Below are 17,445 nucleotides of genomic sequence, written 5' to 3' on the forward strand. Positions count from 1 at the left end.
TTTTAATATTTCGTGTTATGTGACTGTGTGTGTGTGTGTGTATGTGTGTGTGTGTGTGTGTGTGTGCGTGTGTGTCATGCGTGGCTGTCCCGGCAACGCGGACGCACTACCAAGTATTGACGTCCGCTTGGAACACACACACACACACACACACACACACACACACACACACACACACACACACACACACACACACACACACACACACACACAGAGGCATAAACAAACACACTAGCAAATAGACACACAAACACGGCACTAAAGAAATACAAACGCAGACAAACAAACACATAAAAACAAACGAGAGGAAATACAGAAAAAAAAACCCAGCGATAAACAACAGCATGGATTAATTGATAAACATAAACATAGAACAAAAATACAATGGAAATTAATAAAAAAAACACTCACACAAATACAAACAAACACACACACACAAAAAAAAGACTGGGTGCATAAAACAAACAGACAACATCACCCTCGCCCCAGTTGTCGACTTAAGTTAACTATATTGCCTTTTACGACGCCTCCTGTGACGCCACTCGTAGATAATTACTAACACTTGACGTACGTAGACACACACTTACATAAACACACACACAGGAACAGACGATTGGATAGACAGGCACAGTAGCGGAGAGCGAGCGAGGCGGAGAGGAGAGAGAGTGGAAGCGGCTAGCAAGTAAGACCCTTCAACTAGAACTCTTTATCAACCGGAGCATGTTAAACCCAGGACCAGTTTCCCGTGTAAGTGTCAAGGGGATTAAGATCTGCGTGAGAGAGAGGGGAGAGGGAGAGAGGGAGGGAAAATGTGAGGAAGGGAAGAGGTGATGGATAGGGAAGGAGGGGAAGAGGAGAGAAGACTAGGGAAGGAAAGAAGAGTTAAAATCTATGTGGGAAAGACATAGAAAGGTTTATATAAGCTACCCTAAGACCCTGTTCCTTAAGTTCTTGCTATCAATTGGACCACGTTGGAAGAGGTGATGGATAGGGAATAAAGATAGGAGAGAACACAGGGGTAAGGGAAGGGAGGGGGTTAAAATCTATGTGGGAAAGACATAGAAAGGTTTATATAAGCTACCCTAAGACCCTGTTCCTTAAGTTCTTGTCCTGCTTTCAATTGGACCACTTTTAACCTAGGACTCGTTTGCCATTTAACCCGGCAGTTGCGGGGGTCATGTTTCTTAGGTTAGGTTAGGTTAGGTTAGGTTAGGTTAGGTAAAGGTCCCTCTAAGTAAAATAATGAGAAAGAATCATCACTCACGCAAACCATTTCATAATATATATCAACGCATGTGTGATCAGTTTATGCATCATCTATTTTGGGAGGTGGTTTATATCATGGCAGAAATTTGGCCCATCGCTGGTACACGGTAAAGCCACAAATTTGCCCCGTCGCTGCTACCGGGTTAAGTGCTCTCTCTGTCTCTCTTCCTCTCTCTCTATAGGGGTAAGATCTACATGGGAGAAAGAAAATACATTGACAATCACATATAAGCCAGACCTTCCCATCGTGTCCTCGGCCTATTTCCTTCACGTCCCGTCCGTCAAGCGTCCAGACCTTGATAGGAATACTCGGTTAGTGACGCCGTTGTCTGTCAGAGCGAAGGACAGACGTGGATGACCTTTAAACTATCATTGTGTGTCCGGGAGAGGAAGAAGAGGAGGAGGGGGAGAAGGAGAGAAAGGTGGGAGGGAAGGGTTAAGGAGGAAGAGGGGAGGAAGGGAAAGAGAGGATGACTGGGGAGGGAAGGTTAGGAATGGAGGGAAATAGGAGAGAAGGAAGGGAAGAGGTGATATATAAAGAAGGAGAAGAGGAGAGGAAGGGAAGAGAAGAGGAGGAAAGGAGAGAAAAGTACAGAAGAGGAAGAAGAAGAAGAGAGGGAGAGAGAAAGAAATGATAATCGAGAAACTGAAAGATAGAAAATAAAATAAAAAGAGAGAAGGAAGGAAAAGAACAGAACAAAAGGAGAAGAGAAGAGGAGGAGAATGGAAAGAGGTCAAGGAGGACAAATGAGGAGGAGGAGGAGGAAAGAAGAAGAAGAGGAGGAAGAAGAGGGGGGAGGGGGACGACTCGGTAATTTCCTGCCTGTCCGAGATGAAGTGACTCGCCAATCTTTCCTTCCTTCATCATCGTCATCATCTTCATCATTATATATTTTTTAATTATTTTTATTTTTACTTTTCTTGCTGTTGTTGTTGTTGCAGAGAGAGAGAGAGAGAGAGAGAGAGAGAGAGAGTGAGAGTGAGAGAGAGAGAGAGAGAGAGAGAGAGAGAGAGAGAGAGAGAGAGCAGGGCTGGAGGGGGAAGGAAAGAAAGATATATATAGATGGAGAGCAGGGATAAAAGGAAGAGAGAAACAGAATGAAATAAAGAAGAGAAAAATAAAGAAACGAACGACTAAAGAGAAGCGGGAGCCCATTGTTAGGAAACTTTAGCGGCTCACTGGTGTTGTCCCTCAGCAGGTGTGTCAATTCAATGTACCTGAAAGACGTTAATTGGTGAACTAATTCTTACTACGTAAAATCAATTAATCAGGCAATCAGAGAAGGAAAATACTATAAAAAAGAAAATTTGAGCTAAGGAAGAAAAAGGGAAGCTGATGCTGCGCCGGAAGCCATTGGGATGCTGGTGCGCGTTTCCCAGGCCCGGCGGTTTGCCATCCCAGAACCGATAAACGCGGACACCGGCGCCTTCTCGGTATTTATAATTAATTTCATAATCCAGTCTGGTAGTTTTAAGAAGCTAAGTTCTTGCATCATCGCCTCGGCAAGGCTGGGGAGCGCCAGCGAGCCCAAGGTCTCCCTGGCGAGCATGGCAGGACTGAAGGACTCCCGGCAGGACGCTGAGCGTCCCCCGGGGCCCCGACGGAGGTGCCGGAGATCTGCCGGCTACAGACCCGGTCAGGTGGGGCTCGTTAGCCGTGGCATCGTTAGCCGTGCAACAAACCCGGGCAGGTGGAGGTCGTTAGCCGTGGTAGGCAATCTGCCTAGGAGAGCAAACTCCAAACAACAAACCCGGGCAGGTGGGGCTCGTTAGCCGTGGTAGGCAATCTGCCTAGGAGAGCAAACTCCAAACAACAAACCCGGGCAGGTGGAGGTCGTTAGCCGTGGTAGGCAATCTGCCTAGGAGAGCAAACTCCAAACAACAAACCCGGGCAGGTGGGGCTCGTTAGCCGTGGTAGGCAATCTGCCTAGGAGAGCAAACTCCAAACAACAAACCCGGGCAGGTGGAGGTCGTTAGCCGTGGTAGGCAATCTGCCTAGGAGAGCAAACTCCGAACAACAAACCCGGGCAGGCGGGGCTCGTTAGCCGTGGTAGGCAATCTGCCTAGGAGAGCAAACTCCAAACAACAAACCCGGGCAGGTGGAGGTCGTTAGCCGTGGTAGGCAATCTGCCTAGGAGAGCAAACTCCGAACAATAAACCCGGTCAGGCGGGGCTCGTTAGCCGTGGTAGGCAATCTGCCTAGGAGAGCAAACTCCAAACAACAAACCCGGGCAGGTGGAGGTCGTTAGCCGTGGTAGGCAATCTACCTAGGAGAGCAAACTCCGAACAATAAACCCGGACAGGTGGAGGTCGTCAGCCGTGGTAGGCAGTCTGCCTAGGAGAGCAAACTCCGAACAATAAACCCGGACAGGTGGAGGTCGTTAGCCGTGGTAGGCAGTCTGCCTAGGAGAGCAAACTCCGAACAATAAACCCGGACAGGTGGAGGTCGTTAGCCGTGGAAGGAAGTCTGCCTAGGAGAGCAAACTCCGAACAACAAACCCGGACAGGTGGAGGTCGTTAGCCGTGGAAGGCAATCTGCCTAGGAGAGCAAACTCCGAACAACAAACCCGGACAGGTGGAGGTCGTTAGCCGTGGAAGGCAATCTGCCTAGGAGAGCAAACTCCGAACAACAAACCCGGACAGGTGGAGGTCGTTAGCCGTGGAAGGCAATCTGCCTAGGAGAGCAAACTCCGAACAACAAACCCGGGCAGGTGGAGGTCGTTAGCCGTGGTAGGCAATCTGCCTAGGAGAGCAAACTCCGAACAATAAACCCGGGCAGGTGGAGGTCGTTAGCCGTGGTAGGCAATCTGCCTAGGAGAGCAAACTCCGAACAACAAACCGGACAGGTGGAGGTCGTTAGCCGTGGAAGGCAATCTGCCTAGGAGAGCAAACTCCGAACAACAAACCGGGTCTTGTGGTGCTCGTTAGATGTCGTAGACAATCCACGTGATGGGAACACCAAAGAAAAGAAAAGAAAAAGTAACAACAGAAAAAGGAAAATATAAAAACGAAACATCAAGAAAGAAAAAAATACAGATCATCCACCTTCAGGCCCTAACATCTCCAAAATTATGGGTGAGTCTTTTCTGGGGAGAAAAAGGCTCATTCAGACCAAAGAACATCAACAAGGGATGATATAGAAGAGAGCACCAAAAAAATATGGAAAAAATGAACAAAAAATTCGAAAAAGAAAAGTAACAACAATAAAAGAACATCAAGAAAAGAAACATCATCCATCTTTCGACCCCAACTAACATCACCAAAATTCTGGGTGGGTCTCTTCTGGGAGGAAAGCGGCTCACCCAGACCAACGAACATCCGCAAAAGGATGACAGGAAGAAAAGAACAACAAGAAACATAAAACAGAAAAGAAATCAGAAAAAGAAAAGAACATACACAAGAAAATACATCGAAAAAGAAAAACAACGACAATGAAAAGATCAAGAAAAACACGACATGAAGAAAAGAAGAAAATAACAAACATCATCCACCTTTCGGCCCTGACTAACATCTCCAAAATTCTGGGCGGGTCTCTTCTGGGAGGAAAGCGGCTCACCCAGACCGACGAACATCAGCAAAATGATGACAGGAAAAAAAAGAACATAAAAAAAGAACATCAAAAAACAAAAACAACAGCAAGAAAAGAAAGAAAAAGAAAAGAAAAGGAAAAGAAAATGAAAAAACACCAATAGGAAATAAAAGAAAAGAAAAGAAAAAAAGAAAAAAAACTAAAAAAATAAAACAAAATAAAAATAAATAAATAAACAAATGCAGAATATACTAAAATTAACTAACTAACTATCTAACTATTTAACTACCAACCTAACTAACGGTAATATAACTGTTCCATTACCTATTCACTAACTAACTAACAAATCACCTAACTGTCTAACATGGATGATGAGGTAAGGTTGGGTTAGACTTCCAGGAACTGCCTTGTATAGACCAACCGGCCTCTTGCAGACTCCTTACGTTCTTATGTTCTTATGTACTTATGAATACGGGCCGAAAACATTCCTCCTCCTCCTCCTCCTCCTCTCTTCTTTATTTTATTTTATCCTCCTCCTCCTTCTCCTTCTCCTTCTCCTCTTCCTGCACCTCCTCTCTTTTTTTTTCATTTATCCTCCTCCTCCTCCTCCTCCTCCTCCTCTCTTCTTTATTTTATTTTATCTTCCTCCTCCTTCTTCTCCTTCTCCTCCTCTTCCTGCACCTCCTCTCTCTTTTTTTTATTTATCCTCCTCCTCCTCCTCCTCCTCCTCCTCTTCCTCTCTTTATTTTATTTTATCCTCCTCCTCATTCTCCTTCTTCTCCTCCTCCTCCTCCTCCTCTTCCTGCTCCTCCTCTCTTTTTTATTTATCCCTCCTCCTCCTCCTCCTCCTCCTCCTCCTCCTCCTCCTCCTATCTTCTTTTTATTTTTATTTAATCCCTCTCCACCTCTTCCTTCTTCTTTTCCCCTTTTTCCTCCCTCGCCTATTTTCCCTCTTCCTCCTCTTCGTCTATGTGTATTTTTATTTACCTGTATTTAACTTTTTTAACTGTTTTATTTATCTGTATTTTTTTTGTCTCCATTTATAGCTATGTTTTATTTACCTGTATTTCTTTTCTTTCTCAGGTAAGCGAAAGTGTGTGTGTGTGTGTGTGTGTGTGCGTGTGTGCGTGTGAAGGTGACGTCGACGGGAGATGCTTTGGAGGTGAGTAGTGGATTCGACCCCCCTCTCCCCCCCCCCCTTTTTTTTTGTTTTCTTTCTTTCATTTTTTTCTTTCAATTATCCATCCATTCTTTCTTTCTTCCATTCATTCATTCATTCATTCTTTCTTTCTTTCTTTTTTTCTCTCTTTCTTTCAATCATTCAGAAGAGTAGAGAAGAGAAGAGAAGGGAAGGGAAGGGAAGGGAAGGGAAGGGAAGGGAAGGGAAGGAAAGGAAAGGAAAGGAAAGGAAAGGAAAGGAAAGGAAAGGAAAGGAAAGGAAAGGAAAGGAAAGGAAAGGAAAGGAAAGGAAAGGGAAGGAGAGGAAAGGAAAGGAAAGGAAAGGAAAGGAAGGGAAAGGAAAGGAAAGGAAAGGAAAGGAAAGGAAGGGAAAGGAAAGGAAAGGAAAGGAAAAGGAAAAGGAAAGGAAAGGAAAGGAAAGGGAAAGGAAAGGAAAGAAAAGGGAAGGAGAGGAAAAGGAAAAGAGAAGATAAGAGAAGTGTGAAGTGTTGAGGAATGGAAAGGAAAAGAAAAGAAAGAAGAGACGAGAAGAGAAGTGTTCGAGCGTGCGAGCCAGCCGGAGATGATCGTGCGCCTCCACCCACTTCACCGGGATGCTGCAACAACAAAACTGAGATAAGACACGACGGACGGACGGACGGACGCGGCGCTCACGGCTTCAACAACTTCACTGCTTCCTCTTTGTAGCTCCATCCCGCGACCACCACCACCACCACCACCATCATCTCCGCCGCACCATAACAACACCGCCTAATTAATGTCTCACTTGCGCGGGTCTGGCAGGACGGAAAACGGTGAAGGTTAGTTTCCTGGAGAAGACTGACGACTCTGGCTGGCCTCGACGCTTCCTTTCTTGTGTTAATGCCTTCAGCCACGCCCAGTTCTCGCTAGTGGCTCAGTGCTTGTCTCTTTAGCTCTCCCGTCATTTCCAAGAGGTCTTTGTGGTTCACGGCTCCCTTTGCACTCTACCGAACACCACTGTACGCAACTACGGGTCCCAATCATGTATCAATCCTGTGTACTCCCACCACAGCTCAGAAGAAAAGGTCCACAAATACCAACGTAAATGTGACGAAATGTGTCTTGCTCTGAAATTCCCTTCGACTTGACCCTTCGCTTTGGTTCCCTTTGGCAGGACTGGTATATACCCTCCCCTAATCATGTATCACTCCCGTTTAGCCCCAACACAGCTTAGAGAAGAAAAGATCCACATATATCCAACGTTGGTGTGATGAAATTTGTCTTGCTCTGAAATTCCCTTCGACTTAACCCTTCGCTTTGGTTCCCTTCGGTAGGATTGGTATATACCCTTCCCTTCCCCTCTTCCTTTCCTTCTGCTTGCTCCGGACACGCACGCAGCCCACTCGATCTCTCTTGAAGTGCCGGGAAGGGAAGGGAGGGAAGGGAGGGAGGGTCGAGCGAGAGCCGGAGACGTGTAAAGAGGATGTGTGTGTGTGTGTGTGTGTGTGTCGGTGCAAAAGTAACGAGATATATAGGAGAAAAACAGATGCCTTGGGATGCTTCTGGTCCATGGAAGAGGAGTGGAGATGAAAGGGGAGCGAGGGAGAGAGTGAGTGAGTGAGTGTTGGAGGATGAGGCGAAGAGGGAAGAGAGAGGAGAGGAGGTGGAGTAAAGAGCAAAGAAGAGGGAAAGAAGTGAAAAGGGAAGATAAAAAGAATAGAAAAGGGAAAGGAAAAACGGAGGAGAGGGAAGAGAGGGAAGGAGACAGACGAAGAAGAAGAAGAAAAAAAGAAGAAAGACGGAGAAGGGAAGTAAGATGTATAGCAATGTAAAGAAAGAAAGAAAGGAGATACAAGAAGAAAAGAGTGGAAAAAAAGGAAAAAGAATGGATAGAGGATGAATCATACAGCGAAGCCTAAGACACGGATTGGATGAAGGACTGGACCGATACAGGAGCCAGAAAGAACCTTGAAAGAACATCATTAGTGAAGAGTATTGGGACGAGGCGACGAGGGAAAGGGAGAGGCGGAGAAAGAGGCGGGGAAAAAAGTAGACCCATAGTAGTAGTAGTAGTGGTAGTAGTAGTAGTAGTAGTAGTAGTAGTAGTAGTAGTAGTAGTAGTAGTAGTAGTTCTTCGATTGACAATAATGATGAAGAAGAAAAAGTAACAGAAGAAATAGAAGAAAAAGAAGAAAAAAAGAAAATTTGACATATTTGGTTGTTGGGGAGGCGGTGGCTGAGTGGTTAGCGTGCCTGTGCCGCTTTCAGGAGGACGTGGGTTCGAGTCCTGCCCGCCGCCACAGTTGCGATTTTTCAGTCACCGCCGAGTGGCCTAAGACTACTCACATGCTGTCCTAAAGACCACCTATCAACCCAGACTCTAGATTCCCTCTCTAATTATTTAAGAGAAGTTCAAAGATAAGTTCCGGGGCAGCATGAGTCAAGCAAGATGGAGCCACTATAAAGACTTGCCTGCTTCACAACGGGCTGGGGCCAACCATCAAGACCCACCAAGAAAGCCTACCGGCGTCATAGGCCGAAACGTAAGAAAGAAAAAAAACGAATGAATATTATGATCCGAATCCACACACACACACACACACACACACACACACACACACACACACACACACACACACACACACACACACACACAAAGAACTCCCACGGGTGTTTTTACTGATTTAGCCCGTTATCGAAAAAGCCGGAGGATCGAAGAGGTGGAGGAAGGAGGAGAGAGGGAAGGAGGGAGGAGAATCGAAGGGAGAAAGAGAAAAAGAAATAAGGAGGGGATTAGAATCGAAGAGAAGGAAGAAAGAAATATGGTGGTTAGGAGGAAAGGAAAGACGAAATTGACCTCTCTTTCGGCCACCTCTTTTGATTCTTTTTTTTTAGGAGCAGCGAGTAGCGGGCTTTTTTTTATTTTTTATTGTCTTTTTTTTTGTGCCCTTGAGCTGTCTCCTTTGTTATAAAAAAAAGAAAATAAAGGAAAGAGTAAAAAATGGGAATGGCTTGTCGGTCGGTGGAAAGGAAGAAAGAAAGCGATAAAGAAATAGTGGAAGAAAGGAAAGGAAGAAGAGAGGAGAGGAAGAGGAAAGGCAGACATGACGAGGGAAGAAGGAATGGAGAAGCACTAGCAAGGAGAGGAAGAATAAGGGAAAGAACGTAGGTAGGAAGAATGGAAGAAATGGCAAAAGGGAGAATAGGAAGAAGGAAGGAAGGAAGAAAAAGCAAGAAGGAAGAAAGGTAGAAATGAAAGGAACAAAGGAAAGAAGGAAGGAAGGAAAGAAGAAAGGAAAAACGTACTTATAGATGAAGAGAAACAAGGAAGGAAGGAAGGAAGGAGAGAGAGAGAGAGAGAGAGAGAGAGAGAGAGAGAGAGAGAGAGAGAGAGAGAGAGAGAGAGTGTGATATTGGCAACAGTGAGATTTTAAAGGTGAGTGAATGACTGCGGTGTTGTAGGGAGACTGTGTAGGCGATTGTTACTCTCTCTCTCTCTCTCTCTCTCTCTCTCTCTCTCTCTCTCTCTCACTCAGACTGAATACTTGATCTGCTTCCCACTCTCTCGGTCTTTACATAGTCAGCTCCCAAGGGCCAGATTAGTCTCAGAGGCGAAAGGCTGAGTCTGCAGATCGTAGCAGCAGCGAGTAGGCAAAGGGTGCCGTTACAAAGGCTTAACCCACGGTATCCAAAGTATGATGATGATGATGATGATGAAGACTTAACGGACATATTCTGAAACGCTTCGGCACCTGAGCACACATATTAGACAAGGCTTTAGTAGGAGTTTTGAGCATTTCCTGAGGTAGTTTTATGAGCCTGGTGGTAGTTTGGCACCTAAGGACACATATTAGACAAGGCTTTAGTAGGAGTTTTGAGCATTTCCTGAGGTAGTTTTATGAGCCTGGTGGTAGTTTGGCACCTAAGGACACATATTAGACAAGGCTTTAGTAGGAGTTTTGAGCATTTCCTGAGGTAGTTTTATGAGCCTGGTGGTAGTTTGGCACCTAAGACACATATTAGACAAGGCTTTCGGAGGAGTTTTTAGCGTTTCCAGAGGTAGTTTTATGAGCGTGGTGGTAGTTTGGCACCTAAGGACACATATTGGACAAGGCTTTAGTAGGAGTTTTGAGCATTTCCTGAGGTAGTTTTATGAGCCTGGTGGTAGTTTGGCACCTAAGGACACATATTGGACAAGGCTTTAGTAGGAGTTTTGAGCATTTCCTGAGGTAGTTTTATGAGCCTGGTGGTAGTTTGGCACCTAAGGACACATATTGGACAAGGCATTAATAGGAGTTTTGAGCGTTTCCTGAGGTAGTTTTATGAGCCTGCTGGTAGTTTGGCACCTAAGGACACATATTGGACAAGGCTTTAGTAGGAGTTTTGAGCATTTCCAGGGGTAGTTTTATGAGCCTGGTGGTAGTTTGGCACCTAAGGACACATATTGGACAAGGCTTTAGTAGGAGTTTTGAGCATTTCCAGGGGTAGTTTTATGAGCCAGGTGGTAGACTGACGTTACTTCTGTACAACAAGCCTGAAAGAATCACTTATTAGAGAGCGAATTAACTTCTTTTCGGCCTTTGGTGTTCGTGGACGTGAAGGGCGGAGGCGTCTAAGCATACCGACCTAATAAAGACCGGTTTTCGTTTGTATGATGATGTATATAGCGAGTGTGAGTTTCTGTGAGCGAGTGCTCGAAAGAGTGCCTCTAAGAGAGAGAGAGAGAGAGAGAGAGAGAGAGAGAGAGAGAGAGAGAGAGAGAGAGAGAGAGAGAGAGAGAGAGAGAGAGAGAGAGAGAGAGAGAGAGAGAGAGAGAGGAAAAGAAAGAGAGAGAGAGAGAGAGAGAGAGAGAGAGAGAGAGAGAGAGAGAGAGAGAGAGAGAGAGAGAGAGAGAGAGAGAGAGAGAGAGAGAGAGAGAGAGAGAGAATGGACGAAAAGGAATAATATAAATAAAAGAAAAAGAATAGAAGAGAGAGAGAGAGAGAGAGAGAGAGAGAGAGAGAGAGAGAGAGAGAGAGAGAGAGAGAGAGAGAGAGAGAGAGAGAGAGAGAGAGAGAGAGGAGAATGGACGAAAAGGAAAAATATAAATAAAAGAAAAAGAATAGAAGAGAGAGAGAGAGAGAGAGAGAGAGAGAGAGAGAGAGAGAGAGAGATCACAGGCGTGCGGGCAAAGAATGCAAGTCGTAAGGAAGGCGAGGGAAAAACAGTGTAAGAGGAATGGATGTTTTCCTTTCTCTTCGTAGTGTTTTGTTCCCCTTGCTCTCTCTCTCTCTCTCTCTTTTCTTTTCCTTTGCTCCCCTTCCCTTCCCTTCCTTTCCCTCTCTTCCCTTCCCTTTCCTTCTCTTCTCTCTCAATCTCTACTGTGTATCTATCTATCTATCAATCTATTTTTACCAGTCTCACTAACTAACTCCTCCTCCTCCTCTTCCTCCTCTTCCTCCTCCTCCTCCTCCTCCTCGACCTACCATTCTATTCACGTCTCCCATTCCTTAATTGACCTACTTTCCCTCTTTATGCCGCTTCACCGTCTCTCTCTGGAAGCGTTTTAGGGGAATGAAAGTTCGGCGCTCCTGTAAGTTTAGATATAACACCAATATTTCGTGAACTTGCCCACCGCTCCTTCCCTCCCTCTGACGTGGCCTTTCTCCAAGACCCCCCGAGCGAAGAGGAGGAGGTTTATAGAAGTGAAAATTGAAAGGGAAGTTAAAAGAAAGAATGGAAGTGAGGAGAAAGATACATTTTTTTTTACGTTTAGGCCTATGGCGCTGGTAGGCTTTCTTGTTGGGGCCTGATGGTCGGCCCCAGCCCGTTACGGAACTGGCAGCTGTTTATTGTGGCGCCATCTTGATTGGCTCTTGCTGTCCCCCGGAGCTCATCTTTGAACCTCCCGTTAGAGAGATAATCTAGAGTCAGGGTTGATATGTGGTCTTCAGGACAGCATGTGGGCAGTCTTCGGTCACTCGGTGGGGACTGAAAAATCCCAGCTGAGGCGCCTGGTAGGACTCGAACCCGCGTCCTCACGGACACCACTCATCCACCGCCTCCCCAAAAGGAGACAGAAAGAGGAAAATAATAGAATGAAAGAAAGATAGTCGCTTGAAACGGGGCAATGGATGGTCCCAGAGAGGCCGTTGAGAAAGTTTAAAGTGCGGTAGTTGGGGTGTGGAAAGTGTGTTGCGGGGGTTCCAGCAGCGCCATATTCTTAGACCATAGAGAGGTGAGGGTAGGAGAGGGAAGGGAGAGGGAGAGGGGCCACTATATAGTCCCAACGGAATTTGATGCTCGTTGTATTATGTAAGAACGGTGTGGTGAAGCTTGGGACACCACTTGTATGAAGAACACGAGGAGGTACACTTCCTGAGGGTCACAGGTCGAGGAGGCGGCAGACGGGAAGGTGACTCGTGAGCTGCGTCGCCAGGCTAATACAGGGATGCCCGCGCCAAGACATCCCCCGCAACCACCACCACCACCCGTCACCTTGTTCGAGCCATTTAGACACGCTCCCTATTTTCGCTCTGGCAGGCGGGCGGCGGGTTGAGGTGAGGTTCGCCGCTTTAGGGGTTTTAAGAGCACTTTCCCGTGTCGTCGGCCTCACAATGCATGCCTCTACCTGGCTGGCTGTCACGTGTTCCTCCGCCTCGTGTGTGTGTGTGTGTGTGTGTGAGTGTGTGTGTGTGTGTTGGTGTGGCGCATCTCCTTAGTGGCTGGTGAAGGAAGACGAACTATTGCGCTTTCTGTAACTCTTAGGGACTTCGATGCTGAGTGATAGACAAGAGCAAAAGTAAGGAAAGGCAAATTGTATTGTCGATAACTTTTGATTTTTTGAGATATTCTAATGGGTACTTCGGCCTGTGATGGCTGCTGAAGGAAGACGAATTATTGCGCTTTCGGTAACTCTTTGTGACTTCGATGCTGAGTGACAGGCAGCCGTGATGGAAGGCGGAGTGTGGTGCTGGTAACTCTTGGTTCTTGGAAATACGCTAACAGGGACTCCGATGTTGAATGATGGACAGACCCTTCAGTTTTAAATGGCAGCCTGCGCTTCCTCTGGTTCTTGGCCGCCACCTAGCATACGTAGTGATGAAATATACATACAAAACCTTGGTGGGCAACAGTGGCGGTCTGGGATTGGGGGGAGAGAAGGAAGGGAAGAAGCGGGCGTAACCAGCACCTTCACCTAAATTATGCCAACCCACTGTGACACACACACACACACACACACACACACACACACACACACACACACACACACACCTTAACGATCAAACTACCTACACTGATGGCCAAGAATGGATCACAACGCTCTCCTCTTGCTGCGGAAACGGTGTCATTACGAAGCGGAGGAAGCGGGCGAGGGGACGGACGAGCGAGAGAGGAGCAGGAGGAGGAAGGGTGATGGAGAGAGAGAACCTGTCATTGGGGAGTTGAGTTGGGTCGGGGTAAGGTCGGGGTAAGGTCGGGAGTGGTAGTCTTCTTTCCTTATTTTCCGTCAGCTTTATGAACCCGTCTTTACACGTCTTTACTTCTCCTCTTATCTCTCTTCTCCCTCCATTTCCCTTCTTCTCATGTGACCTTACTTTCCCTCTTCTCCTCCTCCTCCTCCTCCTTCTCTCTCCTTCACTTCCTCTCAGTACCTCACATCTTCTCTTTTTCTTCTTCAGACTTCTCCTTTCTTCTTTAGTAAACCATAGAAAGCGAGGAGGGAGAAGAAAAGAAAGAACACATACACCTACCCACACCCACCCACCCACACCCACACACACACACACACACACACACACACACACACACACACACACACACACACACACACACACAGTCAGTCAGTCCCCGCGTTGCAGGTACGAGTATATTGATCAGCCGTGTCGGGGAGTGGCAGAGCAGACGTATCGATTCGCCCTCATTTCCCCGTCGCTGTGAATTGCTAAGTTTGTTCACGCGTACAGCGGCAGCATCCAGTCCCGTCCCGTCCCGTCCCTTCCCCTCTCCCGTCACCTGTCTCCCCCCCCCCCCCCTCCTCCCCAGCGGAAAGGAAGGATGAAATGAGGAGAGAAAAGCAACGGGAAAGCAAACGAAGATGAAAGCAAACTAAAAAAGAAAAAGAAAAGAAAGGAAGCTGGGGAGAAAGGGACGAATGAAAGGGGAGGAAAAATAAGTAAAAAAAAATAAAGAAGAAAAGAAGAAATAAAATAAAATAAAAACAACGGCTGTCGCAAGGAAAAGGAAAGAAATGTAGAAAGAAAGGAAGGAAAGGAAGGAAGGAAGGGAAGGAAAAGGGGTAACAGAAAGAAAGGAGTGAAGGAAATAAGGAAGAAAGGAAAGATGAAAAGGGGGAAGAAAATGGAAAAAAAAAGACTATGGTAGGGATAGGAACGTTTTGAAATGGAGGAGGAGGAGGAGGAGGAGGAGGAGGAGTTGGATGGGTACGTTCGAGGCTTTGCTGGAATATTTCACAAAGGGAGAAAGAGAGATTCCAAGCCATGTCTCAAAGGTGTGTGTGTGTGTGTGTGTGTGTGTGTGTGTGTGTGTGTGTGTGTGTGTGTGTGTGTGTGTGTGTGTGTGTGTGTGTGCTGGGTCAATCTCCGCGGTGCCGTTGACCTATCTGTTCTCTTCCCTCCCTCCTCTCATCTCTCGCTCTCTCCCTAACTTCATCCCTTCCTCCATCCCTCCCTCCCTTCCTTCCCTTCCTCCCTCCCTCCTCCCGTATTGTCCCTCATTTTAGTCGCTCGTCAGTGCTAGATTACGTTAAGTTAAGTTAGATTACATTAGGATAGGTTGTAACACTGTGGGGTCGGTCAGCGAGAGAGGACAACTGAGACGACGCCCCCTTCTCCTCCCTCCCCTTAACCCGGTAGCAGCGACGGGCCAAATTTGTGTCTTTACCGTGTAGCAGCGACGGGCCAGAATTTGTGCCATGATATAAACCCCCCAAAATAGATGATACATAAACTGGTCACAAATGCTTTGATATATATTATGAAATGGTTTGTGTGAGTGATGATTTTTTCTCATGTTTCTCGCTTAGAAGGACCATTAAGAAACATGATCCTCGCTGCTACCAGGTTAACCTCTCTCCTCTCCTCCCCCCTTTCCTTCACTTATTTAGGTTAGGTTAGAATACGCCGTAACACTCACGAATCAATTAGCTTTCACGGAGGCGGCTGCGAGGAGGGAGAACACTTGAGACTACCCTTCTTGCATACCCCTTTCTCTTTTCATTCTCTCTCCCCTCCCTTAGGTTAGGTTAGGTTAGGATAGGATAGGATAGGTTAGGATAGGTTAGGTTAGGTTAGGTTAGGATAGGTTTGGCTAGGTTAGGTTAGGTTAGGTTAGGATAGGACAGGGTTGGGTTGGGATGGGTTGGGACAGGTTGGGTTAGGTTGGGTTGGGATGGGTTAGGCTAGATGGGTTGGGTTGGGTTGGGATGGGTTGGGTTGGGTTGGGTAGGTTGGGTTGGGATGGGCTGGGTTGGGATGGGATAGGTTAGGTTGTTGGGTTGGGATAGGATGGGTTGGGTAGGTTGGGATAGATTAGGATGGGTTGGGTTGGGTTGGGTTAGGATGGGTTGGGTTGGGTTGGGATGGGATGGGTTAGGTTGGGTTAGGATAGGTTGGGTTGGGTTGGGTTGGGATGGGTTGGGTTAGATTGGGATGGGTTGGGTTAGCTTGGGTTGGGTTAGATTAGGATGGGTTAGGTTGGGTTACAGGTTGGGTTGGGTTGGGTTGGGTTGGGATGGGTTGGGTTGGGTTGGGTTGGGTCAAGTTTGGAATGGTTTGGGTTGGGTTGGGTTGGGTTGGGTTAGGTTGGGTTAGGTTGGTTGGGACAGGTTGGGTCAGGGATGGGTTAAGAGAAAGGTGGTGAAGGAGAAACAGCTGAAACGACTCCTCTTCCTCTTACATCCCTCCTCCTCCTCCTCCTCCCCCTCCTCCTCCCTTCCGTTTAGCCCCATGGCACTCCCCACTTGCCCTTGGCACCACACCACCCTTGGCACCACCACCCACGCACTTACAAGTGCATGGAGATGTTGGCACTGAGGCCAAGATATATTCGCCCTTAGAGTGCCCACGGTGACGCTAGGGTGCCACAGCCTACCCCTGACCCCGGCATCCCCTTCGAACCCCCACCGACCCGCCCCCGCCCCCTGTCGCTGCTTTGAGGCACTCCCCGGGGGGCGCACTTAGGCTTGGCGCTGTTTCTTTGGTGCTGCCCCCGCCCCTCTCCCCCCGCCCCCGCCCCTTACGCTCACCCCCCCCCCCCCGCCTGTCCTCCCCGTCTTCTTTCTCTCTCTCTCTACCTCTCTGCCCTCTCCCCTACCTCCCCTCTCCCTCCCTCCCTCCTCCCCCCTCCTTATCCCCTCCTCCCTCCCCTCCCTCTCCCCCCAGCCCCCCCCCCACCCCCCTTCCTTCTTCTCTCTTTCCCTCTCTCTCTGCCTCTCCATCTGTTCCCCCGCCTCCCTCCCCCTACCGTCTCAGGCCCCCGTCTTCCTCCTCTCCCCCCTCCCCTTCTCTCCCTACCTCTTATTATAGTGCTTTCCGTAAGTGTCAGGTAAATATTAGATGCAAAACGTGCCTTATAATTGTTTGTGTGTGTGTGTGGGGGGGGGGGGCGGTGGGGGGGGCAGTGTGATATATATCCTTTCTCTTTCTTTCTGTCTTTCTTTCTTTCTTTCTTTCTTTCTCTTTCATTCTTTCTTTCTTTCCTTCTCTCATTCTCTTTTTCTTTCTTTCTCTCTTTCTTTTTTTCTTTCATTCTATCTCTTTCTTTCTTTCTTTCTTTCATATTCTCTCTCTCTCTCTCCTTAATTTTTCATCTCTTAACTTCTTCCTTCTCTTCTTACCTCTCCTCCTCTTCTTCTTCCTTTCCCTTCTCATGTTACCTTACTTTCTTCCTCCTCCTCCTCCTCCTCCTCTTCTTTCTCTCCTTAGGTTACCTCTTTTCTTTTCTCTCCAAACTATCTCCTCTTTTATTCCCTCTGCTCCCCTCTCTCTCTCTCTCTCTCTCTCTCTCTCTCTCTCTTTATTGCTGCTCTTTCTCTTCTCTTCTCTTTTTTCTATTTCTCATTTATCTTGTGTCTGTTATTCTTTATTCCTATACTCACTTTTTTGTCACTTCATCTGACCTAACTTGACCTCACCTGACCTTACCTTCCCTTCCCTTCCCTTCCCTTCCCTTCCCTTACTTCATCTAACTTCACCTAACCTTACCTTACCTTACCTTGCCTCACCTTGCCTTACCTTACCTTACGTCACCTTCCTTTCCTTTACCTTCCCTTCCCTTACCTCACCTTCCCGTCCCTTCCCTTCCCTTCCCTTCCCTTCCCTTCCCTTACCTTACTTCACCTAACTTAACCTAACCTTACCTTACCTTGCCTTGCCTCACCTTCCCTTCCCCTACACTACCTTACTTTACCTCACGCCACCTTCCTTTCCTTTACCTTACCTTCCCTTACCTCACCTTCCCTTCCCTTCCCTTCCCTTCCCTTCCCTTACTTCACCTAACTTAACCTAACC

General features: G+C 47.2%; 2 long non-coding RNA genes across 18 annotated transcripts in view; both read left to right on the top strand.

Moving 5' to 3' along the window:
• Positions 1 to 2,214: 2,214 nt before the first annotated feature.
• Positions 2,215 to 4,747, top strand: LOC126987718 (uncharacterized). 16 transcript variants are annotated; one of them, XR_007741114.1, is made up of 6 exons: positions 2,219 to 2,907; positions 2,958 to 3,229; positions 3,298 to 3,365; positions 3,434 to 3,569; positions 3,706 to 4,045; positions 4,113 to 4,747. It is a non-coding gene; the product is annotated as an uncharacterized LOC126987718 (long non-coding RNA). The 16 variants fall into 16 exon arrangements; XR_007741118.1 differs by lacking the exon at positions 3,298 to 3,365 and having other exon boundaries at positions 2,217 to 2,907; positions 3,366 to 3,569; XR_007741108.1 differs by having other exon boundaries at positions 2,218 to 2,907; positions 2,958 to 3,365.
• Positions 4,748 to 5,935: 1,188 nt separating this feature from the next.
• LOC126987721 (uncharacterized) overlaps positions 5,936 to 17,445 on the top strand; it is a 73,609-nt gene continuing 62,099 nt past the window's right edge. For both annotated transcript variants that reach the window (XR_007741123.1, XR_007741122.1), the window contains exon 1: positions 5,936 to 5,957. This is a non-coding gene — a long non-coding RNA (uncharacterized LOC126987721). The remainder of the gene's footprint in view (positions 5,958 to 17,445) is intronic.

The sequence above is a fragment of the Eriocheir sinensis genome, chromosome 66 (assembly GCF_024679095.1).
Source record: "Eriocheir sinensis breed Jianghai 21 chromosome 66, ASM2467909v1, whole genome shotgun sequence".
NCBI lineage: Eukaryota > Metazoa > Arthropoda > Malacostraca > Decapoda > Varunidae > Eriocheir > Eriocheir sinensis.